This window comes from Mesoplodon densirostris, chromosome 10 (genome assembly GCF_025265405.1).
Source record: "Mesoplodon densirostris isolate mMesDen1 chromosome 10, mMesDen1 primary haplotype, whole genome shotgun sequence".
Taxonomy (NCBI): Eukaryota; Metazoa; Chordata; class Mammalia; order Artiodactyla; family Ziphiidae; genus Mesoplodon; species Mesoplodon densirostris.
In genome coordinates this window covers 45,464,689-45,471,925 of record NC_082670.1, presented here as the reverse complement: position 1 = coordinate 45,471,925, position 7,237 = coordinate 45,464,689, and the positions used below count along the sequence as shown (strand labels likewise).

At 39.4% G+C, this 7,237-nt stretch overlaps 1 pseudogene; it reads right to left on the bottom strand.

Moving 5' to 3' along the window:
- Nucleotides 1–1,955: 1,955 nt before the first annotated feature.
- LOC132497534 (6-phosphogluconate dehydrogenase, decarboxylating-like) lies at nucleotides 1,956–3,405 on the bottom strand (annotated as a pseudogene).
- Nucleotides 3,406–7,237: the final 3,832 nt, after the last annotated feature.

Here is a 7,237-nt window from a genome sequence, read left to right as displayed (position 1 = left end):
TTTCACCTCCCCACTGTCATCTGTATTTCTACTTTATCAAGGATGACAATATTTATGTTCTGTTTTATAAGTACATCTAATTGTTTTACATTTGTCTTCACTGTAAAACAATAGTGCTTGTACTATTATGCCTTTATAATTACAGGCTCTGCTTGAACAATAATTCAAAATCATAAAAACTGCAAACACTATAATATATTATCGTTTTTCCTGGCATGTCTAATGCTTTGTAAATTGCCTCTTTTTCCCCTTGCACCCTTTTCATAACCTCAGTACCTTTGTACTTTACTACAACTCTCTTCTAAACTCCCTCCCTTCCCTCCCCTTGTAGAACTCCCTGCAGGCATCTTGGGTTCTTGCCTCCATCCTGAAGGGCTGCTCTCTAGAAGTACTAAACAGTGTTCTTCCTGGAACTTCAGGTCCCTGCTCTTCTGGATTGCATCATCTCTTTCTGAATGTCATGCCTTTCCCTTTTTATGCTAATTTTTTGGAAAATGTCTTCAATTAACTTTCTAAGGAAAGGCACCTAGGAAGTAAAGTTTATGAATCCTTGAATATGTATTCTGTATTCAGCTCTCAGATTTTATTTATTTCTAGGGATTTTTTTTTCTTTTTATTTCTATAAAGTAAAGGGAAAGAGAGAGAGAGATCTGAGCAGAAAGTAGGTCAAAGGGCCATGGAAGCACTGCTGTGTGGCAAATGGAATGTCCCTGTTTGTGGAGTCGTGGCACCTAACATATTCTCTTTTCTATAAAGAAAAGGAAATTCACCTGCATAATACAAAGGTTCCAGTTTGATTAAATTCCACAAAAACCTTTCCCTCCTATGTGATAAGTGTTGCTGCCTCTATCAGAGCAAACTTACTCTGCTTCCTGAATCCACAGGGGACATGTGCGAAACACCACCTCACAGAGCTGGCTCGCACTGTGGCGCACATGCTCAATTCCTGCTCCATCCCAAAAGGTGAGGGCAGAGGGCATGATGGTTCTCACAGAACTACTTTACAAATAAACTTGGGTTGACTCTTCAGAGGAGTCTTTTACGACACTTTTTTAAGAGATCTGGTGGGAATGTAAATTGATACAGCTACTATGGAGAACAGTATGGAGGTTCCTTAAAACACTAAAAATAGAACTACCATATGACCCAGCAATCCCACTACTGGGCATATACCCTGAGAAAACCATAATTCAGAAAGAGTCATATACCACAATGTTCATTGCAGCTCTGTTTACAATAGCCAGGACATAGAAGCAACCTAAGTGTCCATCGACAGATGAATGGATAAAGAAGATGTGACACATATATACCATGGAATATTACTCAGCCATAAAAAGAAACAAAATTGAGTTATTTGTAGTGAGGTGGATGGACCTAGAGTCTGTCATACAGAAAGAGAAAAATAAATACGGTATGCTAACACATACATATGGAATCTTAAAAAAAAAAGATTCTGATGAACCTAGGGACAGGGCAGGAATAAAAACGCAGACATAGAGAATGGACTTGAGGACATGGGGAGAGGGAAGTATAAGGTGGGGTGAAGTGAGAGGGTGGCATGCATATACATACACTACCAAATGTAAAATAGATAACTAGTGAGAAGCAGCTGCATAGCACAGGGAGATCAGCTCTGTGCTTTGTGACCACATAGAGGGGTGGGAGTGAGACACAAGAGGGAGGGCATATGGGGATATATGTATGCAATAGCGGATTCACTTTGTTATACAGCAGAAACTAACACAACATTGTAAAGCAATTATATTCCAATAAAGATGTTATAAATAAATAAATAAATAAATAAATAAATAAATAAATAAATAAAACTACTAGTAAATTAAAAAAGAGAGAGAGAGAGATCTGAGCAGAAAGTAGGTCAAAGGGCCATGGAAGCACTGCTGTGTGGCAAATGGAATGTCCCTGTTTGTGGAGTCGTGGCACCTAACAGAATCTGATCAGGCATTGTATGAAGACAAGGACACACTGGCACTATGGCCTGTCCAGTTAGTGTGGAGAAACAGTCCTGGTGTGGCCAAGAGTTCATAGGTCTGGACCCGAAAGTAATCTTGCTTTGCTGAGCCCGGATTAGGTTGGCTGGCAGCATCTTGTGTCTGTATCCATCATAGAAGGAAAAAGCAGTGGTGAAGCAGAGCATGGGAATGCCTGTCTGGACACCAGTACTCACTGCCCGCCATCGGGAGTCCTGGCAGTTTCCACAGCCGACTTAAAGAAGTCATCTAGTAGTAGATTCGGAAGTCTTGGGTTTCGAACAAATGCATCTTTTATCTTTCCTAGGAATACACTCCTGCTGATGCAGCACCCCTTCCACATCAGGGCAATGCCACCATAGTTGAGCATCCAGCCAAATTCAGTGGCTGCCTGTCCTAGCAACATAAAGCCCTGAGCATAAGTGATCATCTTGGAAGCATAGAGGGCCTTTCGAATGCCCTCCAGGAATGATTCCTTATCTCCTTCAAACTGGATCTTTTGAGGTCCCTTCAGCTTTCTGCTGGCTTGGATCCTCTCGTCCTTCAGAGGTGATAAGCATCGAGCAAAGACCGCTTCTCTGATGAAGGTGACAGGGACACCGTACTCCAGGGCCGAGATGGTGGTCCACTTCCCAGTGCCCCTCTGCCCCTGCACTGTTCCTGATCTTTGGCAGCAGGTATTTGCCATTGGTATCTTGGAACTTTAAAATATTGGCTGTGATTTCAATCAGGAATGACTCTAGCCCTATCCTATTCCATTCCTCAAAAGCCTTTGCCATCTCCTCATGCTCCACGCCCAGGATGTTTTTCATCAGGTAGTAGGCTTCACAGATCAGCTGCATGTCTCCATACTCTATCCTGTTGTGCACCATCTTCAGTGTCCTGCCCACTCATCTCCCACCCAGTCACACCAGGGTCCTCCAGTCCCCACTTTCACAGCAATGCCTTGGAAGATTGCCTTGATGTGGGGCCAAGCCTCCTTATTCCCTCCCTGCATAAATGATGGGCCATACCACACCCCTTCCTCTCGACCACTAACTCCACTCCCCACAAACAAGATTCTCTTGGCCTTGGGGTCTCAACACTGTCTTGCAGTATCCCTGTATTTAGAATTTCCTCCATTGATGATGATGTCACCAGTGTCCAACAAGGGTACCAGTTTTTCAATAAAATCGACATCCAGGGCAGTCTTCACAAGCAGGATGATTCGCCAAGGCTTCCTCAGCTTGGAGACCATCTCCTCCAAGGAGTGAGCACCAACCACCTTGGTGCCCTTCACCTCATTGGCCAAGAAATCATCAACTTTGGAGACTATCCTATTAAAAGCACAGACCAACAAGGCCATGGTTGTTCATATTCAAAATTAAGTTTTGCCCAGTTAAGCCAGTCCCGTCAGGGCAATATCAGCTTAGGCCATTGCAGTGGTGGCAGAGTGGGCTGGAACAAGGAGAGGCAAGGCGCAGATGACCCTCCTTAGGTATATTTTTAATATATTTTTTTCATTCCTTCATAATTTTGAAAGCATTTTTATTTAGAGACTGAATATACAAGTGGACAATGTCCGGATCATATATAAAAATAAAACTCTGACATAAAGTACAGACTTGTGATTGCCAGTGGGGAGATGGGGGGAGGGGGAGAGTGATTCAGAGTTTGGGATTAGCAGATGAAAACTATTACATATAGAATAGATAAACAATAAGATCCTACCGTATAGCACAGGGAACTATACTGAATATCTTGTGATAAACCATAACAGAAAAGAATATAAGAAAAGAATACATATATGTGTATAAATGAGTCACTTTGCTTTACAGCAGAAATTAACACAACATTGTAAATCAACTACACTTTGATTAAATAAATAAACAAACAAACAAATAAATAAATAAATAAATAAAACTCTGACCCAAAATCTGTGGCAACCAGCCTAGGAAATGAAGCCATTATCTACAGAGCCAGGAAACCAGCCTACTATCTACAAGTCAGACTTGTAGGTCAGATCACTGTCTTTAAAAAAAATCTAGGAAGATCAAACAATAAACCCTTAAAAAAAATTGACCCAAAATGGCCAGAATTTGATTAACAACTGACAGTTTCTCTAAGTCTTGTTCCCACTTTCAATTTAGTGCCAACCAGAGAAAGCCAAATACACACCTAACCAATCACATGGGATGTCCTGCCTCTAGCAAGCCCCCCTACAAATTTCCAACACCCCAGTCTCCAATTAGAGCACACCTGAAACCTTCCCTTTTTTTCAGTAAAAAGCTTTCCCAATCCTCTGCCTGTCTTTGAGTTTCTGGCAAACCAAGTGATGGTGGCTGACTCTCTTGCTATAGAAACATGTGAATAAATAGCATTTTCTTATTTTCATCTGTGTGGTCTTTGTTTATTTCCACATTATATATAAACTTCTAGAATCCAGGGCTACTCAGAAGCCTGATAACAGTGTGACCTAAAAAAAAAAAAAAGATTTGTTGGGATATAATTCACACATATCATACAAGTCACCCATTTAAAATGTACAATTCAATGGCTTTTAGTATAATCACAGACCTGTGCAACCATCCCCACCAAAATTTTAGAACATTTTCTTCCCCCCAAAAGAAATCGGTACCCATTAAAGTCACTCCCCCTTTTCCCCCAACCTCCACTTCCCTAGGCAACCACTAATCTCCTCTCTGTCTCTATAGATTTGCCTAATCTCATCGTTTCATATAAAGGGAATCTTAAATATGTGGTCTTTTCTGACTGACTTCTTTCATTTAGGAAAATATCTCCAAGGCTCATCCCTGTTGAAACACGTGTCAGTACTTCATTCCTTTTTATGACCAGATAATATTTCATTGTATAGATGCACTACATTTTGTTTATCCCTTCATGAGTTGGGGTGTTTCCACTTTGGGCTATTAATAATACAACTATGAACTTTATTTACAGCTTTTTGTGTGAATATTTTTTTTCATTTCTCTTGGCTAGATACCTAGGAGTGGAATTGTTGGGTCATATGTATGGTAACAACGTTTAACCTTCAGAGAAGCTATCAGACTGTTTTCCAAGGCAGTACACCACTCTCCATCCCAACAGCAATGTATGAGGGTTTCAATCCATCCACATTCTCACCAACACTTTTTATCATCTGTCTCTTTGATCACAGCCATCCTAGTAGCTGTTAGGTGGTATCCCATTGCTATTTTGGTTTAGATTTCCCTGATGGCTAATGATTATTGAGCATCTTTTCATGTGCTTATTGGTCATTTGTTTATTTTCTTGTTCATTAAAATCCTTTGTCCATTTTGTAAATTGAGTTATTTTTCTTTTTATTGTTGAGTTGTAAGGTGACCTGTTTTTTAACTTTGTTCTTTTCTTTCTGGAAACTTCAGCATTCTGAATTTTCACAATAACATGTCCAGGGAAACATCTTTTCTTCCCTTTGCTGGGAACCTGGTAGGCCCTTCCAACCTAGAGACTCATGCTTTGGTTCAGTGTTGCCTCCTTTATCATTTCTCTGATGGTTTATTACCCTCTTCTTTCTCTTTCAGGGACTTCCATTTTTAGGTAACAAATCTTGAATTTATCCATATGTCTTTAATCTTTATTCTCATATTTTCCTTTCTTGTTTTTGGTCCTTTTTATTCTTTTTCTAGATTTGCTTAATTTCTTTCTGTACTCTTCAACTGAGTTATTCCATTGGTTACATTTTTATGTGTTCCTATTTTACAGTATATTGCTCTTATTTAATAAATGTAATATCTCTCTAAAAGATCTCTAAAGATACCAGGTATAGAGAGAATCTTAAAGTTCTCCTCTGTTTTCTGGATTAATCATTCCCTCTTTGGCCATTGTTGCTAATTATTAACATTGCTCATTCTTTTTGACATTCCTCATTTGTCTGGTCATCCTTTAATGCCTGTTTGAATTTTAGGTTAAGACAGTAGAAAATCTAGCAGAGGCCTTTGTACTGATGGACAAAAGTTTACCAACTTGCATGTTTCATCTTCTGTTGAATCAGTGGCAAGTCAGCTGCTGTGAAAGACTGAGATGTTGAAGGCTTCACTCTAGAAGGCCAGTTCCCACATAAAATACCTGGTTTTACCAGACAGTCCTTTACATTCCTGTAGATATGAAGTCTCCATTCTTGTTTTTACTGTGGTAAGTAAACATAACATAAAATGTACCACTTTACCCACTTTTAAGTGTACAGTTCAGTGGCATTAAGTACATTCATATTGTTGTGCAACTATCACCACCAACCATCTCCATAACAATTTCATCTTCCCAAATTGAAACTCTGTGCCCATTAAACACTAACTTCCCATTCCCACATCTCCCCAGACACTGTTCTACTTTCTGTGTGCATTGTTATTTACTTATGTTCTTTTTTTTCTTTTTTGAATTTTATTTTATTTTTTATACAGCAGGTTCTTATTAGTTATCTATTTTATACATATTACTATATATATGTCAACCCCAATCTCCCAATTCATCGTACCACCACCCCACCACCACTTTCCACCCTTGGTGTTCATAAGTTTGTTCTCTGTATCTGTGTCACTATTTCTGGCTGGCAAACTGGTTCATCTCTACCATTTTTGTAGATTTCACATATATGCATTAATATGCAATACTTAACTCTGTATGACAGTCTCTAGGTCCATCCACGTCTCTACAAATGACCCAGTTTCGTTCCTTTTTATGGCTGAGTAATATTCCATTGTATATATGTACCACACTTCTCTATACATTCGTCTGTTGATGGGCATTTAGGTTTCTTCCATGACCTGGCTCTTGTAAGTAGTCCTGCCATGAACACTGGGGTGCATGTGTCTTTTGAATTACGGTTTTCTTTGGGTATATGCCCAGGAGTAGAATTGCTGGGTCATTTTAGATTTTTAAGGAAGCTCCATATTGTTCTCCATAGCAGCTGTATCAATTTACATTCCCACCAACAGTGCAAGAGGGTTCCCTTTTCTCCACACCCTCTCCAGCATTTGTTGTTTGTAGATTTTCTGATGATGCCCATTCTAACTGCTGTGAGATGATACCTCATTGTAATTTTGATTTGCATTTCTCTAATAATTAGTGATGTTGAGCAGCTTTTCATGTGCCTTTTGGCAATCTGTATGTTTTCTTTGGAAAGATGTCTATTTATGTCTTCTGCCTATTTTTGGATTGGGTTGTTTGTTTTTTTTAATATTGAGCTTCATGAGCAGTTTATATATTTTGGAGATTAGTCCTTTGTCCATTTG